General features: G+C 44.9%; 1 protein-coding gene across 3 annotated transcripts in view; it reads right to left on the bottom strand.

The window, feature by feature from the left end:
* Maml2 (mastermind like transcriptional coactivator 2) overlaps positions 1-16,222 on the bottom strand; it is a 412,973-nt gene that overhangs the window by 165,006 nt on the left and 231,745 nt on the right. The window contains exon 1 of one of the 3 annotated variants that reach the window (XM_030244398.1): positions 996-11,840. The gene's annotated coding sequence lies outside the window, so the exon portion shown is untranslated. 3 annotated transcript variants of the gene reach the window in all.

Below are 16,222 nucleotides of genomic sequence, written 5' to 3'. Positions count from 1 at the left end.
TTTCCCATCAGTGGGGTGATTTTTATGCCTGTGGAGCAGAATCAAGAAAAAGTGACCCGACAAAGTGAATGGCCACCTCTGTGAAGCCACCCTGACATGGGTCAGAAGGCAGAGTCAGTGGCGGGATAAACACTTTTGGTCTGAAAAGTGAAATTTATCTCCGTGAGTTTTCAGGGATGACCTTACTATGCAGTGAGTCATCAGCGTCTGAGAAACATCTGAGGCCCTCGGGAATGTTAGGCAAATGGCTGCAGGAGTGCTTTCCCTGTGAAGGGAGATGTGGAGGCCAGCAGCCAGTGGTTCCAGGTGCCCCCCACAGCCACGAATACAAGGAGACAAGAAGCCAGCTTTAGTCACGTCTGATTGTGGGAAACATAAAAACACAGCCCGTTGTAGTGGTTTCTTATTAATTACCACCAGTGTTCCGAGAGGTAAGTGTTAATTGTCCCGTGTGCCTCTCTGTGGTGTGTGGTACCCAGTTTTTCTGTGAACTCTAATATAGATTAGGTTTTAAGAAGAGAGCAGGAGGATGGAGGAATTTCTAAGCAAGACAATTTCTTTTTTTTTTTAATTAGGTATTTTCTTCATTTACATTTCCAATGCTATCCCAAAACTCCCCCATCCCCTTCCCCCACTCCCCTACCCATCCACTCCCACTTCTTGGCCCTCGAGTTCCCCTGTACTGAGGCATATAAAGTTTGCAAGACCAATGGGCCTCTCTTACAACAGACAACCCATAATTCTGCATGGAACTCTAACACTGTTCCGAACAAAGAACCCACTTTTAATAGCTGTTGTCCAAAGGAACGATTATCTTTACAGGACTCTGGGCTGCACATATGCCTGAATTTGATTAGTCAGCACCCAGAGAAAGGCATTGTCTTCTTTTGTCCCAGAGCACTTAAGTCCGTGTGTCTGCCACGTCAGTACTGTTTTGCCTAACGTTTTATTTCTGCCCGGCGACAGAGCACTGCATGTTGTGACAATGATCTTACCTTTAAAGTAAAATGTCTGGCTCACCAGGGCTCACAGTGTCTTCTTCACTGATCAGTGTTCAACTCTGTGTCCTTTCTCCTCAGAGTCATAGCATTTGCTTTCTCTGCTCAGTGGTGGAGAATGCACGGGATGCTATGTGACGTGCAAGGCTGCTATAGAAAGCACACAGCACTCAGTCGACAGTCTCAGTGACAGTCCGAGGCAACACTCACAGGCGACAGTGAGTGCTTTCAAATGACTGTAGCTCCCAGACTTCTGAGCTCCACCGGAAGCCAAATGGAGCTAACTCACACCTACAGCCTGCCCAGATTATGGGCTCAAAGCACAACTAAATGTCGTTGTTGAAAGGCTCGTGTGTTAAGGTAAATTGTCATGCAGTTGTAGCCTCTTGTGCTTTTGCTGTCTCTATGCAACTGCTCTGGGAGGCAAATGCTTGGCTAGGATTCTACCAGGCTAGTGCTTGTTCATGGGAGTCTTTTAAGGCAGAATCCACATAAGATCACCGTGTCTCATCCTTGTCAGTGCTTTGTATTCTGAGCGGTGACTTGGGGTGGCCAACCTCCAGATCAGGATTGTATTTACAACAATATATATTGCCTATTTTTTTGCTTGGATCTATACAAACATTCCATGAGTCTAGTGAATTTTAACCAAGTAAAAATTTCATTCCTAAAACTTCCCCTTTTTCTCATCTGTTGCTACCCTACCACATATTTATAACATGCTAAGAACAAGCTAACACGGCAAAGAACGGTGCCTCTCGGCCAAGCATCATGCAAGAGTTGACACCATCTGGAGCAATGGTTACTGAAACTAAACTTATGTATGATGGCCTCACTAGGTGACACACTAATAGTCATCTGGGACTGGCACATTCCAGTCTGAGTGGAGCATAGTTAAGCTGCTAAGAAAAGAGTATGTGAACTGGGCTGGGGAGATGGCTCAGTGGTTAAGATCACCAGCTGTTCTTCCAGAGGTCCGGAGTTCAATTCCCAGCAACCACCTGGTGGCTCACAACCATTTGTAATGGGATCCAACTCCCTCTTCTGGTTTGTGTGAAGACAGCTACAGTGCACTCATATATATAAAATAAAATAAAATAAAATAAAATAAAATAAAATAAAATAAAATAAAATAAATAATAATAATAAAAGAGCAAAACACCCATGGAAGGAGTTACAGAGACAAAGTTTGGAGCTGAAATGAAAGGATGGACCATGTAGAGACTGCCATATCCGGGGATCCACCCCATAATCAGCATCCAAACGCTGACACCATTGCATACACTAGCAAGATTTTATTGAAAGGACCCAGATGTAGCTGTCTCTTGTGAGACTATGCCGGGGCCTAGCAAACACAGAAGTGGATGCTCACAGTCAGCTAATGGATGGATCACAGGGCTTCCAATGGAGGAGCTAGAGAAAGTAGCCAAGGAGCTAAAGGGATCTGCAACCCTATAGGTGGAACAACATTATGAACTAACCAGTACCCCGGAGCTCTTGACTCTAGCTGCATATGTATCAAAAGATGGCCTAGTCGGCCATCACTGGAAAGAGAGGCCCATTGGACACGCAAACTTTATATGCCCCAGTACAGGGGAACGCCAGGGCCAAAAAGGGGGAGTGGGTGGGTAGGGGAGTGGGGGTGGGTGGGTATGGGGGACTTTTGGTATAGCATTGGAAATGTAAATGAGCTAAATACCTAATAAAAAATGGAAAAAAAAAAGAGCATGGGATCTGTGGCCACCAATTAGTTCCCATTTTTGTACTCAGCCATCTTTTCTTCTCGTGGCATTACAAGAAAGTACTATTTAATTCAACTAAAGGATTGAAATATTCTCTTATAATTTCTTAAAGTCAGTTTTATGCGCCATCTTATTCATATTCTTTTAAATGTTTAGAATGAATGATATCTTCCCCAGTAGGTGGAGTGATGGAAGGAAGGAGTGGATACCGACCATAGTGTACAAGACCTGATGTTTGTTTTGAGTTTTTAAAGATTTATTTTTACTTTATGTGTGTGTTTTGGCTGGATATATGTCTGTGTGCCACATGTATGCCTGGTGCCCTCAGAGGCCAAAGTGGGTGTTGGTTCCCTCTGAGCTGAAGTTACAGCTGGTTGTGGGCTGCCCTGTTGGTGCTGAGAACAAAGCCAGGGGCCTCTGCAAGAACAATAAGCTCTCTCAACTGCTGAGCCCTCTCTACAGACCCTGACTTGAGTTTTAATTACACTCACATTCTCAAGTTTCTCTTGTGTTTCTCTATGCACCTCATTTTTCGTTTCAACAAAACAGAATCTGAGCTCTGCCTTAGCTACCTGTCTGTCCATTTAATAGCTGTTAAAGTGCTTTGTTATGCCTATAAACATCTGAATAAGGGGTCTCAGGATAAAAGCAGTCAGCTACATGAAATTCTACATATTCCTAGTCTGGACCATCGTCATTTAACAGATGTCTGTGTAAAGCCTTCTGTAATGGCATTTGTTCTGTAACTGGACACTTCCTCTTTCGGCCAGTTCCCTTCTCCACAAACTGATCTCCTTTCTCACTAACACACTTCCCTCCTTCTACAAGCCCCAAAGCAGATCACTGCAGCTGCAAGCTGGTTCACACTGTGTTTTCTAAGCACAGAACAGAGCGGGTTCTCTCCAGTACAACACTGCATCTCGTCCTTGCCTTAAGCAAATGTCGTCGTTATCCCTTGATAGATGAGAATGCTCAAGGTCAAAGTCACTAAGTAGCTTTGCCTAAGACCAGAGTAAGGAAGAGAGTGAAGGTGGGGCCCAGACCTGGAGCAGACTCTAATGACTAATTAATTACCTTTGCCATCCAAGCCCCCATCCCCAGGTATTTCCTCTTGATAGCTTAAAAACAAAAAACAAAACAAAACCTAAAACGTAAAAAAGGGGTTGTCCCAGGATTTACTTTTGGCACCAAGTCACTTAATATTTGCCTATACCCTGAAAAAAAATTAACTGTCCTGACAAAAATTTGGAAGTCCAGAAAGATGCTTCAGTAGATAGAGGCAGTCCCTGTGTCAGTCTGATATCCTCAGTCCTGGAGCCCACAGAAAGGTGGGCAGAGGAAGCCCCAGAGCTGTTCTTTGTCTATCACATGCACGCCATGGGATGCGTTATCCCCAAACCCCAGATCTCTCTCTCTCTCTCTCTCTCTCACACACACACACAAACACACACACTCACACACATAAGTCTAACACACAGAGACATACACACACACACACACATACAGACACATACATACAGAGAGACAGACAAAAACACACACATACATACACACACATATACATAAACACACAGACAGCAACAGTCAGAGACACAGACACACACATGCACACAGACACACACACACACACACACACACCATACACAGACACAACACACAGAGATACATGAGACACACACACATTAAATAAAAATTCTTTTAAAGAAAAAATATTGAAGTTTCCAGTCTTGCTTTGGTGTCCTTATCTGTGTTATTGGACCAACAGACCCCCTGAATTCTACCACGTGAAAATTCTTCACATGTGATTTAACGAAGACTACGAGGTAAAGTACCTAAGAAGTGGCTCACAGAAGCAGTCTGCTCTCAGGGAAACTGCCCTTTCCAGTAGGTCCCAAGCCCAAGGAAGGCCTGCCACCCTTCTCCCCTGGGGTCTTCTGTTGCATGAAATTGTCAGAAACAGTGGGAAACAGTGGGACTTGGAGACCGTGGGGCAGGGGCGGTGAAGCATTGCACGCTTTCACACAGACAAGCAACTGTGCTCTGGCCAGGTGTCACACTGCAGGTTTCTCTGCAGGCAGCTTGTTTCCAGTCTGTTTATACAGGTGCTGCAGAAGGGGTACTGCTCTTTGAGGAAGGCTTCCCACGTTCCTGCAGAGGCCTAGCTCTTCCATGGAAACTCAGCTGTCAAGGAATTTGCTGCTGTCTGGCAGGAACCACATCCAAGCCAGCTACTCAGCTTTCCCTCCCAGTCTTAGACACTGGTTTGAGGAAGAAAACAACATATGAGCTGCAGGTTCGAAGCCCTGGTGCCACCTGGAAGTTTGTGAAAAATGCAGGGGGGCAAGTTTCACCCAAGCCCAGGGAGGGCATGGAGCAGTGGAGTTTAACAAGGCTTTCAGATGATTTGCATCGCTAGTGTTCCCTGGTCCTCCAACTTAAATGAGCACCTGGCCTTTAGAACCTTGGAGATGCTCCTCAGGCTATTCTTTTTGTCTTTATTATGTCGTTGTGGGTCTTAATAGCTTAAGCATGTTTGATCATGTGCGCTGACCCAGAGAGAGTTTAAGTGTGCTATATACAGTCTTATTGCGCTGTACCCAGAGGCCCCAGTGCAGACATCCCCTGAAATTATTTTAAAGGTGCACAACTTCAGCTCCTCCCCAGACCCATGTGATCAGAATCTACACTTCTAACAAGGCTTATCAGGCATGTGTGCATCGTAGCTTGCGAAGCTCAGATGTATGGACCGCACAAACTCACCCTTTCTGAGAGATGGCAGTTTGCTTTCCTTACTTTAGTAAGTGGCAGGAGATACCACGTACCAGAGAAAGCTATACAACAATATAGCATAATTAGGACTTGCTCCTAAATTAATTATCTATTAGCTTTTACAAACTGCCTGTCAGATTGCTAAAGGCCGTTTAAGGGCCCTGAATTAGGAAAGTGGCTGAGGACAGAGAAAGGAGCTGACTAGATGAGGGCTGCTCTGTGGGTACTTGCCCCAATGCTAAGCAGTTTACATTCGTCCTGTCGTTGCCATGAACACACTGTATAAGAACATCTGACAGTTGAAAGATGGGTGCAGAGAGCCCCAAGTCACTCACTTAAGGTCACTCAGTTGTTGAGTGTCAGAATGGTGTCAATTTGAACTCTTAGTACTTGGCTTCAGAACTTGACTATTGTAGGTCATAGAAGACACTGTAAACACAAACATCGAAAGCTCAACAGCACAGGACAAATGGGCAGACTCAACAAAAATCGAAACTCGCTGACCTGGATTTAAGAAGGTGACTCAAACAAACCAAGGTACCACCCAGCCAGAGGCTGTCCTGTGCGAAGCTGTGGCCTGTGTTCTAGCTCTGCAGGTGGGAAAGGATCCTGAGTGTTATCTCTGAACCTGGTGCTTCTCCACACTTGCCGCTTGCCTTCCTTTCCTTTAGATGCACATGGGACAGCCCAGACAGATAATCTGTCAAGTATGGCAGTTGGTTAATAAGAGCTACTGCTGTTTTAGTTACGGTCAATCAGATCTAGATTTCAAGTCCGTTTCTTTGATGCTTGAATGAATCATTGACTATGCCTATTTACTACTGACCTGATGTGTTATACACAGTTCAGAACATTTGGATTTTAAGTGAATGAGGGAATAAACAAAAGAACAAGGAGAGAAATATAAATATTGCCTGGGAAGTACATACTTCAATTCCCAAAATTCCTAAGATTGTAATTTACATTTTTCTATCGCTGTTTCTCTCTGTCTCTCTGTCTTTGCCCCTCTGTCTCCGCCTCTCTCTTTTCTCTCTCTCTCTCTCTCTCTCTCCCATTCTCTCTCTCTCTCTCATTCTCTCTTTCTCTCTCTCTCTCTCTCTCTCTCTCTCTCTCTCTCTCTCTCTCTCTCTGTACACACATGATGGTGCATATGTGGAGGTCAGAGAACAGCTTGAGGAAAACAGTTTCTACTGCTGTATGAGTTCTGGGATTTGAACTCATGTCATCAGACTTGGCGGCAAGCTCCCTTTCTCACTGAGACATTTCACAGGCCTAAGAATTTTCAAGTAGTAGTGTCTTGCATAGGAATGGCTCCTGCCACTGCCTTTTTCGGTAATGAGTTGATTCCCACAGGCCGTGGAGCAAAATTTGCCCAGACTCCAGCATGGCTCCTGTTGCTGAACTTGACAGACACTCAGTCTTATGCTCATGTGACACAGCTCTCCCTGGCCTCTGTTTAAGTGAAGCTGTTTCTCTGATGCTTCTAGTTTGGGAATATGATCTTGATAACTGGAGTCCTCACTACAATACCTCCTCTTTAATCCTTGCTGGGAAGTCTGAAAAATGGATCCTCACTGGTCTGGGATCTTTTAGGTTTAGGAAAAGAAGTGAGTGAAGATATCCTAGTGTGTGCTCAGAAGCAAGCACATGTTTAAAAAGTTGACTTTCTCTTGTAACACCAATCTGAAAGTCTAATTTTAGCAGTTTCTATAAGCTTTTCCATGCATATTTTAAAGTCTGGTTTTGCCTAAATAATAACTAGGAAGACAACAAATCTTGCCCCGCCCCCATGCTTCTCCCTTGACCTCAATGCTTAGGCAGTCCTTCCCTCCCTGGGGGTGTGACTTTAGAGTGCTGTTTTATTGACTCATAATTAAGAACTTCTGATGGGAAAACCAGTCAACAGGCACAAATGGCCTGGTGGCCTGGGGGTGGGGGTGTCCCACCAGCAGAGGTGGGGGTTGGTTTTATTATGGCAGGAGCAGAAGCAGGGTTGAAGAACCTTCACAGAAAACCTCAAAGCATTAAACCCTCTGTATGAACTTTATGCCTTTTTTGAGGAAGTCAACTTCTTTTCTGTCCCTTATCTCTTTAAGTCAGAGTGAGTGAGGAGAGAGTGAAGTCATGAGTGGGAGGGGCCGGCAATGGAAATTTGGGGGCAAACACAGAGCGTGGGTAGAAAGGAAACACACACGTGAAACATCTTGAGAGGAAACGTAACAGGAAAAGGCTGCTGTTATCTACAAGGGCTAGGAAGAGAAACATGGAGGCTGTATGCTTGGGTTCATCATTAAATAATCTACTAAAGCAACAGGAGAGGGTTTCAAACACCGAAGAAGAGCCTGGATGAGAAACAATTGCTACTCCTTTAACCGAACAAACATTCTTGGAATTCAGTCGCATCTTATTAGCAGAGAAGACTCAGGGTCAGTGCTAGGCACTGGATGTTTTCCACATCTGGTTCCACTCACGGGAATGAGCTCCCAGACACCATTATTCTCCTGACATATCTAGTTTAATACACGAGGCAATGTCCTCCTTGCCCTGCGGTATGGTTTGACGAGAGATTCATAATGCATATAAAATGGATTTCCATTATCCGATTAAAGCGTCTCCTTTTTGAGTTAGATTTTTAATTTTTTTAAAGTGAAATGAGTAGCTGTTTTACACAGCACAAGTTTCAAGCCCATCACCATTTCCTACCTACAAGATCTTTGTGGATTGTTTTAGTGTTTTTAATTTACCACGCGTTACTCCTGAGAGAAAGCAGACTTTTAAAAGCTCATTTAAAATGGATGTTTTAAATTCTCTGGTGAAATCATAACTGAGCTTTGGACATTATTGTGGGACAGACAAGAAAGGAAAGTGGCCCCTTCTCACTGTGACTAATTTCAGATAATTGAAAACCTACGGCTTTGAAATTGGGACTCAACTGTGAGCATGTGACAATAAGCCCCTTTCCCTCTGATAGATCCACTAATTCCTGTCATATCTAGGCACAGGCATCCTGCAGACAGAGCACTGTTGGCTGCGGCTCTTCGGTGTGCTTGCTGTGCTCGCTGTCGTTGCTGGCTACTCTGCTTCTGTTGTTCAGGGGTCCTTACATCTGTGGGAACTGATTCTTCATTCAAGAATGAACCTGCCACAAGGGGACAGATGTAAAGATTGGAATCTGGGTCTTTATATTTTTATTCAACTGGCTCCACTTGTTTTCATAGTTATTATTTAAACATATGAAAGGTAATGGAAATAAGTTTTCTACTGAAGGTTAGCAGGCTAAGATTACATGTGATAAAGGCTAAAGTTGCAAGTTACAAGAGAATGTTAGATATAAAAAAATTTTTAACATATATTTTTCTTCATTTCTTTTCTTAAGGAAATGATTTTCCATTGGAAATTTGTTAAAAGGAAATAAAAGAAAACATGAATGAATTTTGTGTGTGTGTGTGTGTGTGTGTGTGTGTGTGTGTGTGTGTGTGTGCTCTCACACATGGGCACCCACCCATAATGCACACAAAGGGCAGAGGTTGGCATTGTGTGCCTTCATCTATCATTCTTTACATCATTATCATTATTATTTGAGTTAGAGTCTCTCTCTTGCATCTGGATCTCTTATACTTAGCTTGGTTGGGTAGCAAGCCTCAGGGACCTTTCTGTCACAGGCTCCCAGTGTTGGAATGACAGGCATGTGTCTCCATGCCTGGCTTTTATGTGGATGCTGGGGACTTGAACTCAGGTCCTCCTGCTTTTGTGACAAGTACTTTACTAGATGGCTCACCTCCTCAGTCCTGGGATGAAGTTGTCTTAATGGAACATTTGCTGTTAATCTTCAGTGATGAATCAGAGTCTGTAAAATTTTGGCATACAAGATATATATGTGTGTGGTAGAAGACGGTGGTCAGAAAGGAAAGACAAATTGTGTCAGGCACAAATCTGTACCCACAGATGTCACCTCACAAAGCCTACACAATGGCCCCCAAACAGGAGTCTGTCCCTGAGAAAATTTAATGAACTTATCCAAGGCTAGACCATCGATGTAGAAAAGAATGAACTTTAAAATCCAGATCTTTCTAATCACTGTATGCATGATCCGAATCCAGATCTTCCTAATCACTGTATGCATGATCCGAATCCAGATCTTCCTAATCACTGTATGCATGATCCGGATCCAGATCTTCCTAATCACTGTATGTATGATCCGAATCCAGATCTTCCTAATCACTGTATGCATGATCCGAATCCAGATCTTCCTAATCACTGTATGCATGATCCGGATCCAGATCTTCCTAATCACTGTATGCATGATCCGAATCCAGATCTTCCTACTCACTGTATGCATGATCCGAATCCAGATCTTCCTAATCACTGTATGCATGATCCGAATCCAGATCTTCCTACTCACTGTATGCATGATCCGAATCCAGATCTTCCTAATCACTGTATGCATGATCCGAATCCAGATCTTCCTAATCACTGTTTGCATGATCCAGATCCAGATCTTCCTAATCACTGTATGCATGATCCGAATCCAGATCTTCCTAATCACTGTATGCATGATCCGAATCCAGATCTTCCTAATCACTGTATGTATGATCAAGATCCAGATCTTCCTAATCACTGTATGCATGATCCGGATCCAGATCTTCCTAATCACTGTATGCATGATCCGGATCCAGATCTTCCTAATCACTGTATGCATGATCCGGATCCAGATCTTCCTAATCACTGTATGCATGATCCGGCTACTTGCTTAGGTGGATTTCCATGAGTTACACTTCCATATCCAGAGCCATTCCTAGAAAAATGCAGTCCTCCAGGCCCTTTGTCACGGAGCAGATCTCTTCTACATCTTGTTAAATAATTTATGCTGATGACTTTGTAAAAAACTATAAAATCAAGCTTAATAAGTTCATCATGGATTTGGAGCTAGGGCAAACAAAAAATATTTGGAGAAACTGAGTCAGAATGATCTCCCTGAGCTGGAGCATTGAGCCAGCCGTAACAAGATAACATAGTCATGCTAAGTCCCTACACTTGGATGCCCGATATCAACTGTAGAAAAAAATGAAACCAGTTTGGAGAAAGACAGTCTAGAGGGGCATTATATGTGAGCAGATGTAAGTGGATTCATGTCACCAATACCATGGTGAAGGAAGGGCTCTTTGAAAAGAGACAACGGTGTAGTCAACATTTATATCAAGCCCAGCCAATAATAGGCAGCTGCCAAAATGACTGAAGTTATTTGAAACTTCGTTTATGTGGCTAGCTCTCCTCTGCTATCTTCTTGTCAGACTTTACAGGCAGCTTACTGTTTAGATCTGTCTTCTGCAGAGGGGCTTGGGGGGCACGCCTCCCTACATGGGAGGGAACCAGAGTTGTTCTACTATAAGAAAAATAGCCTTTTATCGGAACTTAATGTCACAGGGACACAGATTCCCTAAAAGCACAATGACCTCTGCTATGCTCCCATGCATCATAAGAATGTATGATGTAAGGGGCGGGGGGGGGGGCAGAGGACTGGAGAGGAAACACGCGGTGATCTTACAAGCATATCCCTGGCCTTCCACCTAGTCTTGCTGGCTTAGCTGAGCTATTCAGAGAACACTGCTTTCAAAAGACGAGGAAGGCTGTTCTTTTGGAAGACCACTGCAGCTACACTTAGCCTTCAAGTTACCTGGAAGCAGAGAAAGACACCGTATGAAGGGCAGGTGGGTCATCCACCCTGGGATGGCCTTTGCTTGGGACGCATGCCAGCACAAATCATCAATGGCACTGGACATGGCCTGATGACCATGAGTCACCGAGACCTGGCTGGCTTGAGACGGGCCTTCTGACCCTGCCTCTGTGAGCATCTAAACGGAGTTATTTTAAAATCAAAATTCTAGTGGGGCATGTGCCTTAGACTAATTTACCAGAAAGTGAACTCCAGGAATCACATCTAATGTGCACTATTAATACTCAGGTGAGTGTTTCCGGAACCATTTTATTCACTCTCTGCCTCTGACCATCTCCCATGGATTAAATGATCTCCGGAGAATAGAATTCGTTGGGCATTGTGCTTTCCCAGCTAGAAAGACACTGTCAAATTTGATCATGCTGCAGTATTCTCTTGGCAGAATACTGTTAAAGGCATGCTGATAGATCACTTTTTAAGCTATCTCATTTCCATAACATCTTCAGCTACAGAGAAACAATGAACAACTATAAAATAGCCACTCCTTTATTTTTGGAACCATATGCAAACCAGCAATGTGCTTGCTAATTCCAAATTAGGCAGCCCCTCTCGTAACAAAGCAGAAATTTCTCTTTAAAGAGCAAGATGACTTATCTCTCCCCTTATTTTCTATCTTACTGTTTAGAAGACGGGGGGGGGGGGGGATGTAGATTTGATCTCACGTTTACGTGATCTAACTGTTGTTCTCATTGTTAATGCCTGTGTATACTTCACCTTGGGAAATGCAACAAAACAGCTGACAGATTTCTTGTGTGCACGCCGCAGCTGCTGGTGTGCGCCTGCAGATGCATATGCACCTCACTGTGAATGCATGTGGAGAACAGAAGTAGACAGCCAGCCTTGTCCCAGTTCTCTGTACCCTATTTCTTGAGGCAGGGTCTCACTTTCCACAGAGCTTACCAATTCAGCTGAGCTGGACTGGCTGCTCAGTGAGCTCCAGGGGTCCTCCTGTCTCCATTCCCTCCAAAGCCCACTTTTCATATGTATTGTGTCTGGCTAACTGAGCCATCTCCCCTCCACTCCCCACTTTCGCTTCCCTCCCCCACCCTCCCCTCTTTGCTCCTTTCTAACTCTATCTAGGACACATAGGAGTGAGAAAACCCAGCAGGGGTATATTTAGGTTTCTTGTGTTCTGGACCTTTTGTTTGTTTGTTTGTTTGACCTTATTCTTGTTTGTTTACATGGAGCCCAGAGACAAATACAGGATCTTTCATCAAGATGACAAACAGTGAAGAACTGGCTTAAAAGTAACCAACAAAATGCTGCAGAAGAAATGGCAGAAAGGCAGGGGGTCTGCTCTAGCAGCTGGTGCCAGCTACGGGTATATCCATGCAGACACTGAAATGGAGACTGCAGTGCCATTGGGTGGCTGTTTAACTAGGCCACTTGTGTTACTATTAATGGTTTTGTTCAATCCAAGCTTGAGAACCTGAGTTCTGCACCCAGAACCATGTTTTGAAAGGTTGGGTATCCTGGCTTCTGCTTGTCATTTCAGAGTTCAGGACACAGGAGCACTGTGGAGCTTGCGAGCCAGCTGACGTATAGTCAAGTAGGTGAGCTTATATTCAGAGACCCTGTTTAAAGAACAAAGGAGGGAGAGAGAGGGAGAGGGAGAGAGAGAGAGGGAGAGAGAGAGAGAGAGGGAGAGAGAGAGAGAGAGAGAGAGAGAGAGAGAGAGAGAGAGAGAGAGAGAGAGAGAGAGAGAGGAAGAAGGAAGGGGGAGAGGAGGGAGACCACAACAAAAATGTCTGTCTACTTCTTTGAAGTCTGTATCTGGACAGGCAAAGTGAAGGTGAGTTTAAGGAATTCTCTAGCCCAGCTGGGGAGGGCAGTGGTAGGGGCTCAGTCTGTAATCTGCTGCTTTGACCCCAACAGCTGCATTTCTGCTTCATTCTGTGAGAGCATGCAACAAGCCATCTTAAATGCAAGGTGGCACACAGCAAGCAGGTAATAGTTTTCCTGATTGAAGTCACCTGTTTTCCCTGACAGCCAGAGTTAGGTGAGATAAAAATCTGGAAAATGCATACGTTCCCCCAGTCGCTTTCTGAAATGTTGCTTTTCGTTGTTGTTCACAGAAGCTAAATGTACCTCTTCTGTGTTAGCTAAAGTCCTAGGAAGCGAACGTGAGATTCCCCAGGGAGAGGCTTGCTCAGGGGCTGTGCTGCTTGCTTCCTTTCCGCCCTTGGTCCTTAGAAAGGAAGCACTGACCGTTTCCCAGGGTTCAGCCCATCCCTCTGCCTCCATCTCTCCTTTCCTCTGACAACAGGTCGGGGGAATTCAGACTCACCCACAAAAGATTAAAAGTTCCAAATCACTACAACTTTGTGCATGTAGACTTGGAAAACATTCAAATACTCAGACCTGGAGTTGTTTCTTCTGGATTACTGTTGTGCAGACAGATGAAACTAGAATAGCTACAGGTTTGTAGTGCAGATGCACACCCTACAGACACCTCACTCCACCCTTCTGCCACGCACTGTCAGAGGGTTCTTCCTGCTTCCTGACTTCTAGTAGGACCAAGGCCAAATGAGAAAGGAAGACGGTGCTTCCTGCTGGGGGCTCACCTTTCAGGGGCAGAGCGCTTACCTAGCACTCATGATGCCGTAGACAGCTCTAGAACTAAAGAAAATGGAGAAGAGGGAGAGTGTCTCTGCAAAGGATGCTCAAAGCTTGCTCACAGATTTCTATCTCTGTTCAGGGATGCAGGCAGTGATAGAACTGAGAGAGCCACAGCTTGTCTGAACTATTTCCCAAAGAACACAGAAGAGCATGAGCACAAACCACATGAAACTCAAGAAGAAGACCAAAGTGTGGATACTTTGATCCTTCTTAGAAGGGGGGAACAAAATACCCATGGAAGGAGTTACAGAGACAAAGTGTGGAACAGAGATTGAATGAATGACCATCCAGAGACTGACTCACCTGGGGATCCATCCCATAAACAACCACCAAACCCAGACACTGTTGTGGATGCCAACAAGAGCTTGCTGACAGGAGCCTGATATAGCTGTCTCCTGAGAGTCTCTGCTAGTGCCTGACAAACACAGAAGTAGATGCTCACAGCCATCCATTGGGCAGAGCACAGGGTCACCAATGAAGGAGCCAGAGAAAGTACTCAAGGAGCTGAAGGGGTTTGCAGCCCCCTAGGAGGAACAACAATATAAACCAACCAGTACCCCAGAGTTCCCTGGGACTAAACCACCAACCAAAGAAAACACATGGTGGGATTCATGGAACTAGCTGCCTATGTAGCAGAGGATGGTCTAGTCGGTCATCAATGGGAGGAGCGGTTCTTGGTCCTGTGAAAGTTCTGTGCCCCAGTATAGGGGAATGCTGGGGCCAGGAAGCAGGAGTGGGTGGGTTGGTGAGCAGGAGGGGGGGGGGTTAGGGGGATTTCAGAGGGGAGACCAGGAAAGGGGATAACATTTGAAATGTAAATAAAGAAAATGTCAAAGAAGAAGAAGGAGGAGGAGGAAGAGGGAGAGGAGGAGGAGGAGGAGGTCGAGGAGGAGGTGGAAGAGGAGGGAGAGGAGGAGGAGGAGGGAGAGGAGGAGGGAGAGGAGGAGGAGGAAGGAGAGGAGGAGGAGGTGGAGGAGGAGGGGGAGGAGCATGAGTATGCAGGAGCAGCCTCTGCCCTGCAGCCTCAGTGCCATGTCCCCAGCATGGACTTTTTGTGCCTTTCAGTGTCTGCTTGCTCAAGAAAACATTGGTAGCCTCTCCTTCCAGACCCTCAGACAGAAAGCAGAGGAAGAAGAGCAGGGTGTTTTATGCTAAGAGCCAAGAAAAAGGAGGCAGGTTTCATGCAGAGGTGGCATCCTGTGCACTGCATAGAGCCATCTGCCCAGTACAGTTCCGAGGGGCTCAGCCAAAGGAGGTCAGACGCTAGCACTTAAGAAAGAGCTTGCAGGCCGGGCATGGTGGCTCACGCCTTTAATCCCAGCACTCGGGAGGCAGAGGTAGGCGGATTTATGAGTTCGAGGCCATCCTGGTCTACAGAGTAAGTTCCAGGACAGCCAGGGCTACACAGAGAATCCCTGTCTCGGAAAAAACAAAAAACAAAACAAAAAAAAGAGAATGAGCTTGCAGCATTTATTTCTAACTAATATTCTGATAACAAATCTACTATGAATGTAACAAAGCTATATGCTCTACCATCCTTTCTCTCTGCCTGCCTGGTAGACAAGAAAGAGGTCACAAAGCATTAAGCTAGTGTGCTCCTTCTCCCTTAATCCCCAAAGTAAATAGATTCGTGATTAAAAGATTCAAAAGCAGGGGAGGGAGTCCATTTGGAGAGCCAAACTGCTCTTGCTGTATGTATTGGTCAGGAGAACCCAAGCCTTCTGAAAATCTAGACCTTTAAAACGTACAGTCACACTATACACATACCTGTAACAAAGAAGCAGACTTAGCATTAAAAAATCAATTAATTAAAAACAAGAACAGCAAACATAAGTAAAACATGGCTGGGGTTAATCCATGCTGTACTCGAAACACTGCTCTATGCTTTTCTGCGACAAAAATGGAGATCCATGTACTTTCCTGTGCACTGAGGAAAACAAAATCTTCGTGTCATTCACTTGGGTGATTTTCATTCTAGCAAAGTTTCATTGTTTTAAACAAGCTACAGAAGATGATGCCACTTTTAAAGCTTTTAAGATGAGCACTGTGGTGTTGCACACACCACACACACACACACACTTAGGGCAATGCTGTGCTGTTTATTTTGACACCAACTTTCTGATAGTCTGTGGATACCAAGTAAAGGAGAGCAATGCAACCAAACGCCCCGTGGGACCCGACCCCTGAAGTCCACAGTGGGCAGATGAGTGTAGAGCAATGTGGCCACCCAAGGGAGGTTCCAGACTAAAGACAATTGCTGTGAGCGGACCCCAGGAGATCCCATGGCAACTGCAACATTGTTGCACAGGGCCTGGTAGCAGAATCTCAGCTGGTAGGTCAGAGTTACTCCTCTGCTAATC

The sequence above is a fragment of the Mus musculus genome, chromosome 9, assembly GCF_000001635.26.
Source record: "Mus musculus strain C57BL/6J chromosome 9, GRCm38.p6 C57BL/6J".
Classification (NCBI taxonomy): domain Eukaryota; kingdom Metazoa; phylum Chordata; class Mammalia; order Rodentia; family Muridae; genus Mus; species Mus musculus.
The sequence above is the reverse complement of the archived record's forward strand: the minus strand, read 5'-3'. Positions and strand labels throughout refer to the sequence as shown.